Consider the following 22,163-nt stretch of genomic DNA (forward strand, 5'->3'; position numbering starts at 1 on the left):
TTTGGGGGAACAACAAACACCGAATGTAGAGTTATTTTACAGGGATCATAACAGAGGAATAATAGGAATGTAATTGAGTTCACATGAACCTGTGAAATGTACATAGCTTTAAACCAATTTTGGACGAAATACCCAATTTTAATTTTGATGTGAAGGACCTTGTCTTTAAATTGCTTCAAAAATATTTTAATGCGTCCTTGAGCATAAAGTGTCAATGTTTAGTTACACAAATTCACTGCTTTGCCTATTAGGTAGGTACGTAAATAATAAATTATTTGAATACTTAAAAAAGCAAAATAGCTGCCTTATAGAACCAAGAATTTTTAAAGTCTTTTAATGCACCTTTAAAAGATTTAAAATGGGAATTTGACATTGAAATTCCCGTAGAAACTCTTAATCCTCTTAAAAAATAGCACTTTATTGGCTACTTTTCTGTTAGTAGTTATCAGCATAACTAAGACCACTATAAGAATATTATAAAAATTTTGAATATCTAGAGAATCTTACAAAACTTAAAAAAATGCTTTTTACAAAATAAAATTTATTGTGCGTTGGGCAATGATTTCTCTTGATAAATGTATGGTGTCTGTATTTTTCTTTGGTTGCATCGATTATTGTCGTATTCTTTATCGTTTATCATATCTGCAGTTTTTGTACATTATTGGAAGTGTGGCACCTTTGAATTGGGGTACCTTTGCAATTGGTCTTTTTCTTCTATTTTTAACCCTTTAACGACGAGATAGTTTTCGCTGATCGAAAATCACCAATAAAAGTGAAACCGATAAACAAAACTTGTCAAACGTTTTACATCTAATCTAGTCCCCGGCGAGTGGCCTTCAAAGTTGAAGCCAATTTCTTACCTTCACATACAAATGCGTATGGGAATTTTTCTGCACTCGTGATCGTTATGCTAAATATTTAAAAAAAATGAGAAGTTTTTCCGTATTATAAGATACCTTTCCGTATGGAGGGATAAATGTACTAAATTTTTGTTATAGTTAATAGTTAAGTTTTTCTTTAGTTGGCTGAGTGCTCGTTTTTCGTATGAACCTCAATATCGAGGTTAAAAAATAATCTGAGAGAAAAGTTGTACATGAACGAAAATGTAGCTGATTAAATTCTCTATCAAACCCACAAAATAGATTGTTAGGGACAGTCCTATTTTTCGAGATATTTTTGATTAAAGTTGCTGAAAAGTTCGATTTTTCCTTGTTTTCTGACATATTTGAGACTACAGTGTCCCTGGTGTCAGTTGTACGAACTTCATCGGTTCAGAGGATTTATCGGGCATGTGAAGGACAACAAACTGTTCTAAAGTAAGAAATAAATCAGTTCATCAGAATCGGAGATATAGGAACCCAAGTATCAAAAAACGGCAAAAACGGTTTTGCCTAGATTCCAGATGATTCCAAATGATAAGTATTTTCGTAAATCATTTGACCCTAGCAATAGAAAAAATAGCATGACAACCCAGGGACAAAAAAAAAGTTGAAAATTGTTGCACAGTAGTGTAATGATCTCTATATAACCGTTCAACTATTGACTTTTCCTTGTTAATTTATTGTTTTTCTATTAAGCTAAGTGAAGGTTGGGTCGTCACTTCAAAATAAAATAGTTTTTTTTTGAAAATTTTTCTAACAAACTATTTTTTGCAAAACATGTTCCATTTGTAACTAATGCAAGACGTTTTACAAAAAAAACTATAAATGAAAAGCAACGAATAATTTTCAAAATGTAATTTTATTTAGAGGTGATGGTTTAACCTTCAGTTCAACGTTTGGTCGTTTAATTTACCTTAACATATACAATAATTAAATAAAATCAAAATATTAATAATAATAATATGTATATTCACAAAGAATATTGCATACGACACAACGGTCATCAAGGCATTTTATAAAAGAGATGACAAAGCTTTCGGCTTTCCAGAAGGCTTGGACTTGCAAGATCGACTTTTTTGTGAATTATTTTTTCTCACCGTTTTTGGATCCATAACGTATTGAAAACGTAATAATATTTATCATTAGAAAACTATCTCGAAATTTAAAGTTTTTAGTGTACGTTTTTCAAAAATCGTTAGATGTAATGAATTGAAATCATTAATTTCTATTTACGACATTCATTGTAGTACAGACACAAAATCGTTCAAGCTGTTTTCGAAATAAAAAAATATGATTTATATTCGATTTATTTCTTAAAACTTATTGTGGGGGGTCTCGAAGGACTTGAAACCGATATCTTTCACTGTTTGGCTTCTAAACAGGAAAAATATATGTTATAAAAATTCAAAATCCCTGGAGTATAAATTCTATTTGATTATCTGTTTAAACATCTAATTTTTCACTATTTTGGTCTAAAAATTTCAGGTTTATTTTTGTTAACATATTTGTGAGAATAAAAGTGTCAGAGAGTGGGATAAAATTGCACTTGTTTTTTTTTTTGTTTTCAAAGCTGCACATAATTTTTCAGTTTAATTTAAGGTTTGTCAAGGTGTCACTAGCGGCGTAAACATCAGCGCTATCTATGTGTCAAAGACAAAGACATTTCACTGTAACTCTGAGCATTTTATTACTTGATACTTAATTACACATAAATCTATATCTATAAAATGTATTTTAACATCATTGCTTTGGTGATGTCTGGTCATTTTATCAAGAGACTTCCACTTGAGAAAGTTTGTGTCATAAATATGAAATTTCTTCTCCCAGCTGGCAATATGGGAGAGCTTAAGAAGTATACTTCAGTTTTTAATATCAATTTATATTCATCGACCACATCCAATCACGGTTGGAGGTCAATATTTTCAACCCCGTGGGTATTCTTTCACCTTTTGAGTATTTTGGCGTGACAAAGCTTCACATTATAATCATTGAGAATCCTCCACAAAAATTCTGAATCGGAGCTCCGTGGGGAAAAATTGATGTGGGACGAAAGGTGAAGGTTCTTTTTTTGCGGGAGGGAGTCAAGAGTGGACCATTCATCTTCAGTACGAGAGTAAGCACATTAATAAAATGCTATTGAATTGAATTTACTTCCATTGAAAAATCCATCATTTTTCCAACATCACGTTTTCCCCATCATATTTTATCATTTTACAACATACATAGGTGATGCGGTTCCTGGATGACCCTCATACTCTCCTTTGGGAAAAGTATAACGCAAGTAAGGATGGAAAGTGGGTGGGTTATGGTGAAAAGTGCGCTAGAGGAAAACTACACATTATAGAGGAAATTATATTAATTTTCTTTCACACTCAATATAGCATTTCAGACATGTGCTTGGGTTTTATGAGCAATTTATAGAGCTTCACTATGTTCTCTTCTTTTTGTTGTAAATTTAATATAACATACTTACTAAGAAGCTTAAAATGTTGGGATGAGTAAAAAAAATATAACAAGGAAATGTTATTTACAAGTTAGTGAACGTGAGGTGCAAAACAGACACTGAAGTTGCCAAACATGTGTGATTTGTTAGCTGAGATTCTTCACATTTTCCTCAGCGTCGATCTCTTGTTCTTCTGTCCAGAAGAATGGGATTATAGGCGGTCAAAATATCTATTTTCTTACCGACCTGTCGCATTGTGTGATTTCCGTTCAATCGGATACGGGGAATGTGGAAAAATGGAAAGCAGGTGAACACAAGAGGAGGCTTTCAATATCCTTTTTTTCCAATATCGCCACATCCGGTATAAGACAGAGTTGAAAATGTCATAGATAAAAGATTAAATTGATAAGAAAATTAATGGAGGGGTGTATAAATAATTCTCGTGGAGAATGGCATACGAGTCATCGGAGGATTTGCATGATTTTTTAGAGAAATTGACAAATCGGCTAAAATATCACTCAGATTTTGTTTAACTTGTTCTAGGGTAGAGTAAGTACTTTTCGCCCCCTTAAGGGTTGACACCCTTATAATTCCTATACTTTTTGTCAAAATAAAATGAAATTTTGTGTACTGGTGTGTGAAATTTTGCTTTGAAGCATTGTCTCTCTATTGAACCAGTAGACTTCACGGGAATTTTTGAGCATCTATTTGAAAAAATACATTTCCTGCAATAATGCATGTTTTAGTACTTTTCGCCACCTTGTAAACAATTTTTCGCCATTCTGTAAGCACTTTTTCGCCATTTGTTTTTAATTGAATTTTAGAGAAACAGCAGCTTTCAAAAACTCCAAAAAGTACACGACACAGTACTTTTCTTATTTAACACCGATACCAAACAATTATAAGAGTATTTCGAATGATTATTTGCACATTTTTTATTTGCGATAAAAATCAATTGAAAATTATGCTTAACTAAATGCCGCAAGGTGCGCCACTTGTAAAATGCTTGGAAAAATGAGTGGCGAAAAGTACTTACACAGCCGAAAAAGTAAGGCCTATTTCACCACATCCGAGTTTTTTATTTTTTTTTTTGGAAAACATTATTAAAAAATGATATTAGAACAAAGCTTAGTTAATAACAGATTGACTTTCAGTGAAAAAATATCGAATACTGTACCGCAAAAACATAAAATAATGTAAGACAGTTTTTCTAAGCGTTGACAAGTTTCTCTAGAACTCCATATTTTTTTGGTGACTGTTCACTTTCTCAAGAATTTCTTTAATTAACTTGCAAATAATCTAGTCGGGGAAGCACCAGATATAGTTTTCTTATTTGTTTAAATTAAATTAAAATGTGATTTTAATTTAGGTGGCGAAAAAGTGCTCAGTAGTGGCGAAAAAGTACTGACTTTACCCTACACAGAAAACAATATTTTATAAAATTGTTTGTTTTTGAATTCCTATTGGAGACTTAGGAAATGCTTGTAAATCGTATAATCCGCAAACAAGTTCGTAAACATTTGTACTTTTTTCACAAACATTGATCGTACCGTAGATGCGGGGGACTTTGGCTCCCTCCTGTTCGTAAGCTTTTCTTTAATTCTAGTGTTTAAGACCGGTTCTTACCGATTAGACATGGTAGATCGGATTGGTAAAGACCATTCTTAAGTTTTAGAAGTAAATAAGAGTTTAAGAACAGGAGGGTATCAAAGTTACCCGCAAGGTTACCCGCACTTACGGTAATATCATTACTTAACGAACATTTTTCCTTCTTTCACAAACACTTCGTAAATGTTCGTAAACACACAGAAAATGTTAGCAACATTTTGTCATTTGTGCGTAAAGTTATGTCAGAACAGAAAAATGCTCCTCAAATGAACAGTGTACGAATAATGTTTGTGAAAAAGTACAAACCTTTACGAACTTTTTAATGAGTTATACGATTTACGAGTATATCGTAAGTCCCCAATAAGAATCCACAAACATTTACGAACAATTTTACAAAATATTTTTTTCTGTGTATAACTTTTAAGTAAATTAAGCAAAGAACACCAAGTTTTATTTAACCCTTTAAGGACGATTGGGTCAGCCGTGATCCTGTATTTTAGGTAACATAAAACTACGTTAACCATAATAAGTTAACTTCAATTTCATTTTTGTTAAAAAAAACTTAACTTTTTATTATTTTACTTATTTTCTTAGACACGCAAAAGCTTTTATTATAGAGGTCTCGTTTGTGATGCGAGTGTATCGGGTTAAAATCCCATTTAGATCGTAAGAAATTTTTATCCAACACATTTTCTAATAGTTACTTAAATGTTTTTAATTGATCTCGTGAGAACGACCTATACAAGGGGCCGAAAATCTTGGAAACAAAAATATATTTAATTTTATGTGAAGAACCTGTAGTTTTTGCACACTAAAAAATACCAGATGTGAAAATTGAAATTTCTCCGGTTTCAATTATGTTAGAAAAGTTCTTTTATTTTAATTATCTTAAAAATTGATTTATGCTTTTGTAGGAATTAATATAAAAGACCTTTTCACAAGGTTTCAATCGGTTGCTAAATTAGTGATTTTGAATCTTTATGAAAGTATAATTTTTTCTATGATGACATCTCCGGTGATCGCCAATGAAGTGGTCGACTAGACCATGTTTCTTGATTTCTTGAAGCTCGTTATATTTCAAATTCAACATTAGGAAATCAATAAACATAGTCTAGTCGTACACTGAAGAAGATCCACATCCAGACTGAAAGCTCTGGGCAATACAGAGAATTTGTTTTTCTTCAATTTATCAAAAAAAAGCGTATCATGTGTTGTTTATAATTTCACGATTTTTTGCCGAAGACAGAGCTAATAAATTTATTTTTCAAGTATTAAGAATAGAATCTTTGAAAATTATCATGCGCTTTATTTTTTCCACTTTTGTGAAATTAATACATAGGCAAAGTCTTGCAGTTTTCGCACATTTTATGGTTTCGAACATTTTGTATTTTATCATGTTCCTTCAATAAATCGAAAATTGACCTATCTTTCTTTCAGGAAATGTGTGACTAGCTATTAAAATATATTTCCACTAGTTCCGATGCATTAAAAGAATTTGAGAGAAATATGAAAGGTTTGAATCGAGAGTATGTGCGAAGTCTGAAAGACTTTCCCTAGTCCAAAAATTTGTTTAAAGTGTTAATCCAAGAAAATGTTTAAGTCTAGTATCTTTAAGTTGTCGCATTATAATACGTATTGAGTTCCTAAATAGGTTTCTCAAGTAATTTTCAACCTTTAATCGCAGATTCAGAATTAACTCAAAATGAATCTTATCTAGAAATAATTATTAATCCCTTTCTTCAACTCTGATTTTCAAATTTATTCTTCTTTTACGAGACATTGAAACAAAGCAGAAGGAAAATGATAAATTAGTCTGAAGTTGAATTTTAAATTCCGACTACTCATCGTCTTATTTTCCAATTTTGAAAGTGATTTTGCATATACAAACAAGTGATATTTAGAAATAAAATGTGTGACTTTTCCTAGATTTTTGAAGAGTGACAGCGTGAAAAGAGTCGGATCAATTATTAAAATATTTTAATATAAAATTCCACAAATTCTAATGGAATTGCAAATGGGTTTTGAGAAGGTGGTATGGGTGTGAAAAGGGATTTGTTATTGAGAAGCAAGTGGGTGAATTTACTCAGAGTTATTTGTCCAAATAGGGCTATTATATATCGGTTCGATATATAGAAATGTTCCAGAATGGAAAGCAATTCTTGAGGTTTCACCATCCTTTAGTCATCCATCAGTTAGGAACCCCTTAAAGAGGAAATTACTCAATCGAATGAAAGTTTTGTCCCTCGACTTGCTAGAGATGATTTTCTTTTATGTTCATCTTCAATGTCAAAATTTGCTATTAAATTTCATATATATTTCAGTCAATTGAGAGGCTGGAGGAGGAAATGGCGGGAAAATGAGACACTTGGCGGAAATTCTCTTCCCCTATAGCCTCCATGAGATCGATCGCAATTTGTATTGAAAGCTTATGCCATAAAATATTTAATAGCATTTCATGTATCTTCCTAGACTGCTATCTCTTGAATTTCTTTCCCAGAGTGACACCACCAAAATTTAGAATGCTCAAGAGATCCAACTTTAAGCTATTCATTCAATATTTTTCATGTCATTGAAGCTTTCGAGGGTAAATCAACTTTATTTTTATGCCTTTTATATATTCGATAGAGATAAAAAAAAGTAGTTCAAGTGGTGTCATTTTCCATCATCCGATGTCTAGGAAGAAATCCAATTTTCCATATTAATATCCTATTGTTATTGCTTTGCAAAGACAAATTGAATTAATTATATTTTACATTTTGTCTCCTCAGACAAAGTCTCTGTCTACCACAATTTTACCACATAATATGTTGGGCAAAAGTGCCTTTTGTCTTCTTGTTTTGATGCTGTTTTCCATTCGGATGAGTGAAAAAAGCCCAAAGGATGATGGAGCTTTTGGGGCATGACAAGAGGAAACAAATGCTGTCTTCTGATCTTTGGTGGGTGGAATATCCGTGGGGAATGGGAAAGCAACAGAAAAACAGAGAGAGACTAATAAAATCTAATTCCATGAAATTGTTTTTTTCGTCATTTACCAACAAAAATCACAAGTATGTTGAAGCATCGCAAGGTTGAAAGCTTTAGACGGATTTGAAAATTAAGGGAGTGATAGGCTGAAACTTCAATTTATTCACAGATCATCGTAGAAAAAAATATACTTTATTGAATTTGAATTTTTTAAATATATTACGAGTAGATAGGGGTTACGTGAATTAAAAAAAAAACTGGAAAACTCCATATTTTCTCTATTTTTTTCAATTTAATAAATTTTTAATTTAATTTCAATTCTTAAGCATATAAAAGTGTAACATTTAAACTATATTTTCCAAAATTTTCATTTAAAGATCTTAAAAATTTAGCCGTTGGGACCTGATTTTCGGATACCTTATTTGGACAAAATTTCTCTAAAAATATGTTCATCTGAAGTAAAAAAATTAAATATTTATGGTTGGGTGATGAGTTACACACGTACTTGAACGGTACATTTTTTTATATATAGAAATGTGTATTGGCAGAATTTTAAATAAAAGATACAATTTTCAGGTCCATACAAAAATGCAATCACACCCCAACATCTTAATGTTTTAAGATTTTCAAATGAAAATTTTGGAAAATACGGTTTATATGATATATTTTTATAAGGTAATGCATAAGATCTCGAATTAAGTAGTCTAGTTATTTTCACTTATAGGAGTGGATTTTAAGCGTGTTATAGTCCGTTTCCGTTATTTATTGATTATTTATTTTTTAAGTTATTGACAGTTTGATCATTTTTAGGTTTTTTATTGGGCAGGATATCGGTCAAAATAGGCCTAAGGCCTAAGATCTGAGCAAGGGGATTAAAGGGAGGCAAAAAAAAGATCTAGAATTAAATAATTATTTTTTATTTTGTCAAAAAAGATGTAAAGAAAATATGCTATTTTTTTGTATGCAAGATCTATGTAACTCCTTAAGCCGTTAAGAGAAGAAACCCAAGTAGCACAGCACGACTAGGAAAACGACATTAAGTCATGAAGACGTCGTTTAAACGTTTTTGACGCTACTTTAGTAGAATGACTAACATTTTACCATTTTTAAAGCAATCAAAACGGATGAAAGTTCAATGCAGAAATTCTGACGTCACAGTGACCACTAAACATTCCTTCTGATCATCAAAAAGTATTATCAAAAGGAATAGTTACTGACATGTCTTATACATAGAGCATTTTATGATAAAAAGATTATATCTTTTGATAATTGAGGAATGATTTTTTTTTTCAAAAGTAGACAGTAGTTAATATATCGGTGGTTCTGTTTGGAACTAATTTTTCTCAGACTGACTATATTTAATAATAATAATAATAATAATAATAATAATAATAATAATAATAATAATAATAATAATAATGCATATATTTAAATCACAAAAATAGGGTCACCCCTCTTACAATTGTGATTAAAGAACATATAGAAAGTAATGCAAAATATAATTCAGAATAAAGAAAAAAGAAAAGAATCTTAATAAGAAAAAGAAACAAAAGGAAATACAGGAAAGTACTTATTAAGTATTATTAAGTATTTAAATACAGGAAGTACTTATAATTTAGAGCGAGGTTCCAAGTTTTCTGAGTTTGAAGTGCAATATTTTTAATGCCAATTCAAGTTTTTTGTTAACAGTAAAAACGATAAACAGTTTATCGTTTTTGCTTTTTCTAAAATTAATCTTAATACGTTTAAAAATAAATAAAAATGCGAACATTAATTTGAATGTATTTTCGGACACTTTGCTTGTAATTTTGGACAGCTCATCCGTCTCAATAGAATGCCCATTGCTTTCCATTTCAAGAACTTAACTTACCAAGTCCTTGTCATGTTCATGAGAAGGAACCGTAGAACGTCCTAGGGAGTCCGAAAACCGAGGTAAAGTGCCCTCGCTCGACCGATTCCTCGTCTCGACCGGCAAATTTACTTATTTAATTTATTTATATTTGCTATAATATTTAGTGTAAGATCTTACATTAATTGGACAATTATTGCATAAGTAATACAAATCAGTGACAATTTCATAGAAATTGACCATCAAACCCATCAAATATTTAAAAATTGACCCACCGGTCGGGTCGAGGCACCCGGTCGCATGAGGCACTTTACCTTCTTAAGTCATTAAAGGGAATTAACTTCGGCACTCCAAGTACGCGTGGATTCGTACATTCCCTGGTCTTTCTGTGACTCTTTTTAGGCCTTTTGCAATACATCTCGTTTGTAGAGATGATACTCTTTTGTTTCCTCAGGCATTTGTACAAGTTAGTCATCACAAATATTAAAAATTTACAAAATTTCAAGAAAATAGACACCTGTCCAAAATAGCAAGCATCATTTTGCTGGTGAATCTCTTGCAAAATTTTATATTTTTTACACGAAAAATGTAATTAACAAGGCAAATCTCACTCCAGGGGAGTTTTGTAACAATGCGATAATGTCATATGGCTTTCTCAGTCCATTTAAAAGCAGGGTAACGTTAAAGCCCAGTGAGTATCAAATTGCCATTGCAAGGAGCTCTATGAATCTTCTAATAACTAATATAGGGAAAGTGTGCCAAATTCCGGCCAGCTTGCAATTTCGGCCACCTTTTTTGTTCCACGAATTCACATGAATTTTTAGTTTTCACATACTCTAGAGATTATACAATGCAAAAGAATAACAAAAAATGTAGCTTCGACAAACGAGATGACGTGAAAAGGCATTGGAAGAATTCCTGAAGGGCAAGGAACTATGAGAATGAAGGTGGCCGAAATAGGGCACCAAAGCTATGTCTACATTTTTATTCATTTTAAAATGTATTAAGAATGATTTTAGAGTAAATAAAGACGATAAACTGTCTGCAAGATTCTAAGCAACACTCCTTAAGTAGAAGGAATAAAAAAAAATCAATTTCTATTAAAGATATTACATTTCAAACTTGAGACTTTGGCGTTTGCATGCAACAATGCCGAAATTTGGCACACTTACCCTAATATGATTTTTAATTAATTTTTCCGAATTCGTTGCTTAAACATTTTTAATTTCGTCATATGACATTATCATACTGTTACAGAATTTCCCTACTGGATATCTTCTTAAAGGAAAACCACAAAGAGAGAATGGTGTACCCTCTGTGCCAGTAACTAACTCTGCCTTACTATCTGTTTTTCACATTTTAGTCTGCCGAATAACTCCAACCCTTACAACACCCTTTTTGGGTATTTATTGATATTGCTCTGACCTGAAATACCCAAATCAATAAACACGCTGATTAACATTAGGACAATTGCCAATTTCTCTGTCATGTAAACCTCGTAGTTCCATCCCAATTACCAAATGGTACAAGGTGTTTCAATTAAAATCATCAACGATGGTTTCTCGGGTTAAAAACCACCACAAAACTAAATGGGATAGGGTTTTAGGGGCTTGGAACTGAGGTTGTTTGTGGATGAGCAACTCATCACTTGCACTGCAACAGCTTTCGAACAAACGCGATTATGGTGATGATGGCATCGTAAAACAGTGACCTTTTCATTAAAAAGCTCTCGTTGAGCCACAATGATCTGCCCAGGGAGGAGATGAAATGATATTTTATTGGGCCAGATGTGACTGCCATTTCAATTTATCATGAGGCGATAGTGCTTGGCAGAATCTTCTGGGTTGGGGAAAATCCTCCTTGCCAGTGATTAAAATAATGTCAGCACCGCCTCTCAGGATACATCATCTAGCAGACTGGCTGAGGGAGAGAGTGGGAGTCATTTTCCTGTCGGATTTTCCCATGGAAAATATCTTCAGCTGCCATGTTCTTAAAGGGTTCATGCGGCGAAAGCTGGATTTGATGCACAATCATTCCAACCACGAAGCTCACGAGACGGGAATGGTGATGGAAAAAGAATAGGGGGGACTGCTTAACTCCTATTGACCATCCCTCGGTTCGCGGTGATCGATATGAGTAATGGTTTTGGTGAAGATATAAGAATGAGCTTACTGGAGCATAAATGCCAATGTTCTCCGCATCAAATCTCGCACCCTCATCACAAGTTACAGCAATAGGATTAGGGCTTTTTGGCTGGGAATTTCAGGGGAAATGTACTTGGAATTAAGCTCTCAAGAAAATCTAAGATAACATCAAGATGGACCACATTTTACACTTAAGAGGGAAGGTTAAGTGATGGCTTCAAAATTTTGATGTCTTCTTCAAGTTTCGACATGAAAGAAATTCAATGATAAATTTTACATGAATTGGTAGACTTTCAAAAATCTGCTGTAGTACATTTAAACTAGTTCTTTGATTTTGTCTGTATACGAATAGTTTTTGTCTTACAGTTTTAAGATTTTTATGGGATTATAGGGTAAATTAAGTTAATTCAAAACCTGCTCCAAATGGAATTTTTTCGATACTTCAAATGGAAACGTCTTTGTTTTCATGATAAATACAGTAGTAAATTATTATATTTATAAATTTTCTAGACCACAGTTTCATTATTTAGTTAATTTTGCTCTAAATGAAGTGAAAATGGTTCTGAATTAGGACACTTACCGTACTATTTTTTTAGTTATTTTTTTTTATAAATCGATAATGCTTTAATTTGTATTATTCTCTTTTACTTTGGATTAGTATCGAATACCTTATAAACCAGAAGTTTACATTTTTTTTCAAGTTGTCCATCAGGAAAAATTGATCAGAAATTTCTTAAGATAATGAATTAAAAATAAAACGAAGAGAATCAGTTGATGCTTAATCCTAAATGAAAAAATCCTCGAAATTTTGAGCTACTTCATAGCCTTGCCTCCTTAAGACGATAAGCATTTGCAACTTGAAAAGGCTTATTTAGAATGTCTACATTAGAGACTGAAAAGCCAATAGGCGGTCCATGCTAATCCAAGCTTCCGGGAAAGTCACTTAATCGTTTTCAGTGGGAATATTTCCGAGAATATTAAATTCTCAATAGTCTATGATTCACCAGGCGGATGGTTTAACAATAAATTCCATTTTCCCAGAGAGCTTTCGTGGGAATTCTGGGCACAGCTGATATGAAAGATAAAACGTAGCAATACCATTCGTATCAGATAACCATTTCAGGTTGTTCAGATGTCGAATGAAAGTTATGGTGAATTGTAATTCCCCTCGAGTTAACCATATGGATGTCACATGTTCGATTGATGATATATAACTTTTCTGTGAAAATCTCACATATTGAATATTTGGCCACACTGTGAAGCATGCTTGACATATAGCATAGCACCCAAATTGCATTTCATGCATTTTGATAGTAAACTCTGAGAGCCTTTGATGGATGAAAAATGCCAAAAGTGGGAGATATGATAGGTATGCATATATATATCGTTCATTTGATATTACAGGGGCATAACTCTAACTCTGACACTTCCTTTTGTTTAACATACCTAAACACACTAATGTACTTGATATGTTTTATATTATGTTTTTTTTCTCTTTGCTTTAAAAATAAAAGTAAAAAAGTAAAAATAAAATAAAAAAAGAGAAATAAACTATTATAATTATTAGTTTATTTTGAGTTGAAGTACATTTATGCCCAACGCACAATAACTTTTGTTGGTAAACATGTTTTTGACATTTCAGTGTGAGTTAGTGCAACCTAGATCTAGTCATCTCGCTCACTTTCATAGGAAATTTTGAAAACACATTTATAAACAAAAATTATTGTGCGTTGGGCATTATAGGCAGTTCCGAAAACATGTTTACAAATCAAATGTTATTGTGCGTTGGGCATTAAACGTACAACTACAAAGAGAAGAGGCTAAAAAACAATAAGATTATTATTAATCGTGTCGAGATACTTCATTTGTATTACAATGTAATCATTACAATGTTCTCGTATTGGGAGAATTTGCTGATCATAGTTCGCCTACGAACGCCTTCCCCATGGAGAATGGTTCTTCCGTGCTCCTGAAGTTTTCTGGGCAGAGATAGTGCATTTTATTACGGCTGCGACTTTTTGGTCAGTAAAAAAATAAATTTGGTCAGTAAAAAATTAAATTTGGTCAGTAAAAAATCAAATGTGGTCAGTATAAAATAAAAATTTGGTCAGTAAAAAATCAAATGGGGTCAGTTAAAAATAAAATATGGTCAGTAAAATATTAAATATGGTCAATAAAAAAATTTAAAAAATGGGCAAAACATTAAATTTGGTCAGTAAAAAGTCAAATTTGGTCAGTAAAATATCAAATACGGTGAGTAAAAAATAAAATACGGACAGTAAAAAATAAAATATGGTCAGTAAAAAATAAAGAACCTTGTCAGTAAAAAAATCAAATTTTATCAGCCTATATTTTGGTCAGTAAAAAATCAAATTGGGTCAGTAAAAAAATTAAATTTGGTCAGTAAAAAATAAAATTTGGTCAGTAAAAAATCAAATTCGGTCGGTGAAAAGTCAAATTTGGTCGGTAAAAAGTCAAATTTGGTCAGTAAAAAATCAAATTTGGTCAGTGAAAAATCAAAATTGATCAGTAAAAAATTAAATTTGACCGGTAAAATATAAAGAATGGTCAGTAAAAAATAAAGAACCTGGTCAGTAAAAAATCACATTTTCTGTGCTTCGGGAAGTTATCTGTATCGCCTGTTGAGTGAGGCAAAGGGAAATTTTCCATGCCTTTGGAAGTAATTTTTATTTTTTTCAAAGATTACACAGCCAATGAAGAAGCATTTCTGCCGTTTGGCTTCGACGGCTGGTCAGCAACGCTAAGACCGCGGCAGACGCATGGTAAGGGGGGAAATGTAGAGCTTGAATAAATTTATTATTATTATTATTATTATATAATTTGTACCGCCCGTTGAGGCAAAGAGAAATTTTCTGTGCTTTGGAAAGTTATCAATAACACCTGTTTAATTTTTGTACAAAATTTAGGAAAGACGACACATGAAATACGAAATGGTAAAATACAAAATGTACTAAAATACGAAGTTTCCGCAATACGAAATGTGCAATACCTTTTATCCGGATACGCAAAGTTTTAACTTTTATTGATTTCCTTTTAGTTTTTTATTGACTAAATTATTATTCACTGATCATATTTAATTTCCTACTGATTAAATTTCACATTTTACTGATTTAAAACAAAATTTACTGACCAAATTTGACTTTTCTCCGACCGAATTTGACTTTTTACTGACCAAATTTTTATTTTATACTGACCAAATTTTATTTATTACTGACCAAATTTTATATATTACTGATGAAATTTTATTTTTTACTGTCTAAATTTTACTTTTTACTGACCAAATTTGATTTTTTACTGATCAAATCTGACTTTTCACCTACCAAATTTTATTTTTTACTGACCAAATTTGATTTTTTACTGATCAAATCTGACTTTTCACCTACCAAATTTTAGTTTTTACTGCCCAAATTTAATTTTTTCCGATTTTTTAAAAGTTTTTTACTGACCATATTTTATTTTTTACTGACCGAATTTGATTTTTTACTGACCAATTTGAATTTTTTACTGACCGAAAAGATTTTGCCTTTTATTACGTTTTATCACAGTGAAAAAATCTTTTTTCTAATATTTTGTTGCTTCTACCGGGCGGGACTCGAACTCACAACTCTGAGAGTCGAAACAGAGATCTCATCCGCCCAAGACTCAACGGTCTTGCCTATTGCGCCACTGAGATCCCCAACAATAGGATTAAAAAAGCATTTTAAGCTATTCTTCCCAAAGTACGCAGGTACCTGGAGTTATGCCCCTGTAATATCGAATAACCGATACATAGAATGAATTGCTTTCCATACAAAGCACTTTCATATTGAATGGTTTGAGGAGATGTACTGCACATTTTGCTGAATGTAGATGAAACTTGATGAAATTCAATTGAATTTTGCTCTACCGACTGTCATCATCGTCCTAGTCGTGCTCTTGACAGATTTTCTAATTAAATGGGATAGTGAAAGTTTAGGATTTCACACGCAAAATGCACCTAAATTAAACAGAACACAGAATTTAGAAGTTGGTATTTGTCAGCTCATAGAAGTACATATCTCTCAACTAAGAGATTTTCAACTAAACCTCATTAAAGTTGTTAATAAGTGCTGTGATATGTATAGTAGTACAAGAGTTGTGGAGAAAGGGGGCTATAAAGGACAGATTAAATTGAACAATTACGGCATGCTGAATAAATTGAAATGAGACAGATTAGATGCTTATTACACTGTGTTTTTTTTTTAGTAATAAGTAAATTAATATTGGCTTAGCGATTCAGTTTATATTGTTTTATATTTAAATTTGACATTCTTCTCTTAGGGTATTCGCCATCTAGCGAAAATACAAGAAAACAGCTCTAAAGCACTGAAGCTCTTATTGTTTTAGAATGTTTTGCATGATTTTATGTACTTTTTTCTTTAATATAAAACGCAATCATGTGAAAAATAAATGCGTGGTAAAAATTTGCATTTTAAACCCAAGTAACGTTTTAGAAGAAGATTAATGTCTGATGTCCGTATTATGAATCTAAAAAAGACTCCTTGAACGATCACCAGAGTCGTGGATTACGGAAGATATCAAGCATAATATATTAGTTATAAATTGAAGTAATTTTTAGTAACAATGACTCGACAATGAAATATATAAGATTAATAAAAACGTCTCTCTTTTTACTTTTGAAAATAGGTTTTAGAAATTTTCAAATGGTAATTGAAAATGGTAAGATTGTGTTACTTCGATAAATAAGTGCAATGGTTCAGAAGTTGGTCGAATTAAGACAACCCAAAAGTTTCATTTTAACGAAGTTCTATAAAAATTATTTCAAGAATTCAAAAGAGAAGCTGAACGAAATTAATGTTTTTTTTGTGAGAATGGGGCTAAGGTATTCATAAAATAAAAAGTTTTTTAGATTTCTTTCTAAGAAATAAGAAAAAATGTGTAAAAATCGTAACCCTTACGTCGATTTCGTATTATTACGGCAAAGAAGCATGTTAAATGTACTGTGGAATGTTCCATTTTTTTGTTTATAACTCTCATTTAAAGTCTATTTTTATTATTCAGTGGCAGAGTAATTTTTTGAACCTTATTATAACTCTAACAATATATCCCTTAGGGGAAAGGCTCATAATTTTGTCCAGTTTCTTATTTTGGACACTTTGAGGATAAAATTGGACACTAAAAATAAATTGATTAAAATTATGGATTTTTATTCCAATATTTGATGAATAATGAATTCTATCTAAATACTTGTTCTTTTTAGAAGATTTTAACACTAAATACGTTATATTTTGAATATGATTTGAGTTAAAATTGCTTTGTTGAAAATTCAGTGTGAGCAATTGCTTACGAGAAATATGACAGAACTTCGTGTTTACTTCAGTCTTGTTTAGCTGTGGTGAAGTACTAACAATGTTTCTTCGCTGTTTTTGAGTGATATTATTGAATATTCATTGAATATTGTATTGATTCACTTTAGTGGTGATTTGTACATTTGACCTGAAGTGAGATTGGCCTTGTGAATTATATTTTTCGTGTGAAAACTGGGAATTTCCTTATTTTGGACAGGTATTTTTCTCACGAAATTTCGTGAAGTTTTGGCTTTTGTGATGACTAGGTTGGACGTATGCCTGGAGAAACAAAGGAGCATCATCTCTACGAACAAGATGTAGTGAGAAAAGGCTGAAAAGGCCCTTGGAAAGGCCAGGGAATGAGCAAATCCGCACGTACTTGGAATACCGAAGTTAACTCACTTTAATGAATGATATGGAAAGTTTCCGGACTTCTTGTGACATTCTACGTTTCCCTTAAATGAACAGGAAGAGGACTTGGTAAGATTGGTTCATGAAATGAAGAACAATGGGCATTCTGTTGAGGCGGATTAGCTGTTCAAATTTACAGCCAAGTTGTCCAAAATTCGAGTCAAATTCACCTCTACATATCAATTCATTTTTAAACGTATTAAGACTAATTTTAGTAAAAAGAAAGACAATAAACCCTTGCCAAGTTTCTAAACAACCCTTCTGAAAAGAGAGTAACAAAAAAAGTCAATTTATATTGAAAATATCGCACTTCAAACTTGGAACATCGATACTTATAAGCAGACTGTCCAAAATTATGAGCCTTTACCCTAACTCAATTTCAAACGTATGCAACCGTATGCAACCGTATGCAACCAAAATTTTGAATTATGAATACTTTTCGACCCATTTTGACCACTTCCTGTCCTCTGGAAATCATTCACTGTATCCGAATAAATATTTGTCGATTGGGAATGCATGAAGAGATAAATAGACGACACAGAGACAATAGTAATAAATTTTTGAAAAATATTACACCCTGGAGTAGGGTTCAGTGATTTTCTTAAATAAAAATTCGGACAATAAAATGCTTTTAGGCTGTAACCGAAATTTTCATGAAATGTAGATCCTTTTAGTTGACCATTTTTGAACCCTTTCTTCAAACTCTTTGAATCAGATCCTAATTTCTGATTATTCAAGACACGAATATCCACAAAGAAGTAAATTTGCGAGTCATTTCTCGTTTATTCTTCCTCTTGCCTAATGAGTATCCCCTTCTAATAAATTCTCCTTTTGTGTGGCAGAAAGAAATCAGAAGAAATTGCCTATGTTGTGCGCTACACGAGAATGGAAAAAAAGCAATTTTGACTTGCGAAAATGAAATCAATTTCATACAGGATGAAGAAATATATACATTTACTACAGCTCATTGTGAGAAATACTTGGACTGTGTGCAGATAGAAGGGATGTCTATGGGGCGGAAGGATATGGCGTAGAGGAAATCTCTTTTGACTCACGTGGCTTTTCCACCTGGGTATCTTTCTTTACTCCTTGATTCCTCCTCAACATCCCCAATGCGACAAAACACCGGAATTTGTCCTCTCAGAATCCAACTCATCCCCCTTCTAACCAGCATCATGAATTTTCTATATGGCGGAAAATTTATGAAAATTTCATGCTATTGTTGAGAGTTTGTGTGAGGCACTTCTTGAAAAGAATCTTTTCCATTTCAACTACTTTTTTTTCGACATTGAGAAAAAAAGAAATGGGAGAAAATACGAAACTTGTTTCATTCTTGGGGCAAATGCAATAAGTCTTGGGATTGTTGCAACAATAGCTTTTGCATTGTATTTGCAATTTTTCCACCCTCATTATATCCGAAGGGATCTATTGAAAAAGTTATTTTTGAATCATTTCTAATTGATTTCCGGGAATATTCTTTCGGTATTTCAATGCTATACTCCACTATGTATTATTCCATTCAACTCATTAGTTCAACTTCGAGTGGCAGCCACAGAAAAATTAATCACGAGTGATAGTGAAATGGCTATATCCATTAAATATACCATCAATTATCGTATCATCGAATTGGTTCATAACAACGGCCAGCGTGTTTTCCACTCCCCTCCAGAAAGAAGCTTTCGATATTCTATTCTTCGGCATCACTCACTCGATATCGAGGATAATTTAACCATATTATCATTTTACTAGCGCATTCATTCGATCAAATTGGTGAGTCAAACACTTTGTCATTAGCTTTTATAGATTATTGGCTGTTGTTCATATTTCACATACTCCATATATCATTAATTCATTTCTCATTTCAAATACGTTCAATTCCATAAATTAGAATCTGATAAAGCATTAAATTCAATGCTTTAAAGTTTGCCTTTTTCAAACAATCACAGGAACAAATATTAACATTCTTTCTCACTAATGGAATTGGAAAGCATAATGATTTGGCTCATTTTAAATTCATGTGCTCTTGAAAGTCTTTAAAGAACTTGAAAGTTTTCCCCTTTAAATCGAATGTCTCTTTTGCAAGAGCTTTATTTTCACAGGTATCACGTGCATTTGTCTTCAGTTAAGTGCAAGAAACAATTACGCAACTTACCTTTAACACGAGTGCGTCACAATCACGTAAAGTAAAATATAGTTGAAACAATTATTTTAAGTAGGGTAAGTGTGCCAAATTTCGGCATAGTTGCATGCAAGCGCCAAAGTCTCAAGTTTGAAATGTAATATCTTTAATAGAAATTGATTTTTTTTATTCCTTCTCTTTAAGAGTGTTGCTTAAAACCTTGCAGACAGTTTATCGTCTTTATTTACTCTAAAATCATTCTTAATACATTTTAAAATGAATAAAAATGTAGACATAGCTTTGGTGCCCTATTTCGGCCACCTTCATTCTCATAGTTCCTTGCCCTTCCGGAATTCTTCCAATATCTTTTTCACGTCATCTCGTTTGTCGAAGCTACATTTTTTGTTATTCTTTTGCATTGTATAATCTCTAGAGTACGTAAAATCTAAAAGTTCATGGAAATTAGAGGAACAACAAAGGTGGCCGAAATTGCAAACTGGCCGGAATTTGGCACACTTACCCTAAGTGAATTTCAGGAAACTTCTATCTATACACGACTTTCCGGTGAAAAGTTATAAAAAATATTACAGTACATAGTGGTATAAAACATTTGTAAGCTAAAATGCCTAAGAAGAAGTATTTCCGTCGTTTGGCTTCGGAGGGTGGTCACCAACGCTGAGACGGCGACGGACGCATGATATGGGTGGGATTAATATAGAATTGAAAAATTGTTTAACAAAAAATCTGGAATGGGTTAATGGAAATTACATAAAATGAATGAAGTGCGTTTCATACATTTGTATCTGCATGTCGACGCATCAGTGCATGATGCACAATATGTGATCGAAACTGCAGTTCGTATGTTTATCCAACCGACGATATAAACTTCTTAAATCGATATTTTAATCACTTAATTTAAGTACAGTACCTCAAAATATAATTGTTGAATTCTTCTCAGTATAGTTAGGTATTATTGTAGATTTGGAAAAGTTACAGAATACTCCCAAAGACACTGATGAAAATAAAAGGATCAAATTGGACTAAATTTGATCCTTTTGCAAAGGATGGATCAAATTAACATTTCCTATTATAATCAATGTGCATTCAAAGTTTGAAATTTGATCCATTCTTTGCAAAAGGATCAAATTTGAATCAATTTGAACCATTTATTTTTACCAGTGGATGATTTTAAGAATAAATCTCTCGAATTCTAGAGGTTAATAAGGTCAAACGTGAAATTAGACGATAAATGTATTTGAACCGTAGAGGGGTAAATCAATAGTAGACACAGGGTGAAAGGTCCTGTCAGAAAATGGTTAAGGGGACTCCCTAAATTCTAAGAACAAAATTAAGAACGGGGACACTATATCTTGTCTTATGCTTGATATTATAGTAGGACTCTTGAGCCTGGAGGAGTTGAAGGGAGAAAGCCCATCCTGACGAAGACTCTTTTAAGCCAACGGTACCAATCACTATTCAGCTGGGGTGGTAACTTTAAGGGGTGCTATAACGACGACTAACTTCAAGTTACGATATCGCTGTAGTTCCGCTAGATGGAGTTGTGAGTGGTACAATCGAATCGACTCCTCAGTCGGTCCTCACCAGTAAAGGGGAGGAGTACGCTGGATTCGTGGCTCTCTTGAAATGGGCAATAGGGACTTACTCCTGGAGACAAGTGATGAAGGGTGCTCCAGCATGTTCTGGTGCGGGGCCTGAAGCATACGTGCTGCAATATTGTATAAGAGAAAGCGTCTTACCATCGGATGATTCAAGCTTTGAATAACTCAGTTCTTTCAATATGTTTTTAATTAATTTGATCAAAAATGATATTTTATTTCAATAAGTAGAACAATGGCTCAAATTTCTAGAAAAGAATCATTTGTAAAATCCATCAAAAACATGGAAAAAATTGAGTTGTAAGTAGCTTGAGACGTCCGAAGGTGCGCAGTTTCCCCTACATAAAATGCGACGCCCATCATTCAAGATTGATAGGCTCTATTTAGTGTCAAGAGTGTAGCCAGGGCTTGAGTAAGAGGGGAGCCAAATTGGAGGATTATTCCCAAAAGAAAGAATTTTTCGAAAGCAAAAAACAAGAGTTTTCTAGAAAAAAGCACAATTCTTATTTGGAGCTTCAGAAAAGAAATACCCTTTAGATTAGAAGATGTTTTAAAATTAAATTCTGTTTCATTACTCCATTTTTGCGAAAATTTCGTTCGGTTTAGATAATGGGTACGCAAAACGTTCTCATGGGATTGGGTGGCTTTTCATTGGAGGAAATTGCATATTAAACTTTTGAGAATGATGTCTCCAAACGATGTTCTTAGAACTATTTATTTATTTTATTTATATTGATGTACCGGGCTTTTTTGTTATTTTGTATATTCTTTTAAGTTTAC

General features: G+C 32.5%; 1 protein-coding gene across 2 annotated transcripts in view; it reads right to left on the minus strand.

Moving 5' to 3' along the window:
• The window catches only part of LOC129808331 (uncharacterized), a 164,024-nt gene that overhangs the window by 61,019 nt on the left and 80,842 nt on the right, over positions 1–22,163 (minus strand). The gene's annotated exons all lie outside the window — the stretch shown is intronic.

The sequence above is a fragment of the Phlebotomus papatasi genome, chromosome 3, assembly GCF_024763615.1.
Source record: "Phlebotomus papatasi isolate M1 chromosome 3, Ppap_2.1, whole genome shotgun sequence".
In the NCBI taxonomy this organism is placed as follows: Eukaryota; Metazoa; Arthropoda; class Insecta; order Diptera; family Psychodidae; genus Phlebotomus; species Phlebotomus papatasi.